Genomic DNA, 1,330 nt, shown 5'->3' with positions numbered 1-1,330 from the left:
TATTAAGAAAAAAAAAAGAAAAAAAAAGTGAATCTACATATAAAGGTTAGTATTTCTTTTCTTTTTCTCTTCTTTAAAATTCTGTAATTTAATTTTCAATTTATTTTTTTTTGTAATTTTTGTTCATTTTAATTTTTAGTTAATTTATTTCACGAATTTTTTTTTTCTAGTGTGTTTTTAGTAAGGTTGTAATAGCGCGATAAGGTTAGTATCGTAATTTCTCATTTTTCTTTATTTTTATTCGTTTTGTTCCCATTTATTTTTTGTTCCTTGCATGCATGGTCGTAGGTCATTATTACCTAATCTTGAACCTATAGACCTTGAACTTGAGAAAACACTTCGCACACACAAACAAGTTAAAAATAAAATGGATTTGCAACCACAGGAGAGGCCATTTAAGGATTATTTCAGTCCCTTAGCTAATTTGAGCACATAATGTATAAGATACCCAAATGTAGCTGCTAGGAGTTTTGAACTAAAACCTAGTGTGCTAAATTGTCTCCCCACATTTTATGGCCTAGAAAATGAGGACCCATATAATCATTTGAATGATTTTCATGCCATTTGTCAAACATTTAAATATGTGAATTTTTCAGATGATGATGTTAAACTCAGACTATTCCTATTTTCTTTAAAAGATAGAGCTCGTTCATGGCTTAATACATTACCTGCTAATAGCATTGCATCATGGGAACAAATGGTTACAAAATTTCTGAATAAATATTTCCCAGTGCATAAAACCAATGCTATTCGCAGGGAAATTTCAGAGTTTACACAGAGAGAAGACGAGCAGTTTTTCGAAACATGGGAGCGATTCAATGGGCTACTCTTGAAGTGTCCACATCATGGGTACGAGAAATGGCACCAATGCCAATACTTTTTGGAAGGATTATTGTCGAATGTGCAAGAATGGCTAATGGCAACAAGTGGAGGAGAGCTAATGTCAAAAAGTGCATCAGAGATTTGGGAATTCTTCCAACGACAAGCGGATAATTCCCAACAACGGAGTCGATCACTCAGGAATACTAGAAGAATTAAGGGAGTAAATGAGGTTCAAATTGGCGAGTCAACTTCGGGAATCAAAGAAGTTAAGGAGATGGTTGAAGGTCTTGCTCGACAAATAGCATCGTTGTCGACTGCTAAATCAACAGAACCACATGACCATGACTCATACTCAGATCAAGCCAATGCCATAGGTGTAATGAGAAAGCCATCTAATTACAACCCATACTCCAACACATATAACCCTGGATGGAGAGACCACCCCAATTTTTCATGGTCTCAAGGATTCCAACAGAATGGACCAGCAACTCCAGCTCCACCAATGCAA

At 35.3% G+C, this 1,330-nt stretch overlaps 1 non-coding gene across 1 annotated transcript; it reads right to left on the bottom strand.

The window, feature by feature from the left end:
* Positions 1–748: 748 nt before the first annotated feature.
* Positions 749–852, bottom strand: LOC112096518. The gene has a single exon (XR_002904421.1). It is a non-coding gene; the product is annotated as a small nucleolar RNA R71 (small nucleolar RNA).
* Positions 853–1,330: the final 478 nt, after the last annotated feature.

Source organism: Citrus clementina, unplaced genomic scaffold (assembly GCF_000493195.1).
Source record: "Citrus clementina cultivar Clemenules unplaced genomic scaffold, Citrus_clementina_v1.0 scaffold_8, whole genome shotgun sequence".
Taxonomy (NCBI): domain Eukaryota; kingdom Viridiplantae; phylum Streptophyta; class Magnoliopsida; order Sapindales; family Rutaceae; genus Citrus; species Citrus x clementina.
Note: the sequence above shows the minus strand (reverse complement) of the source record. Positions and strands in the feature narration are given on the sequence as shown.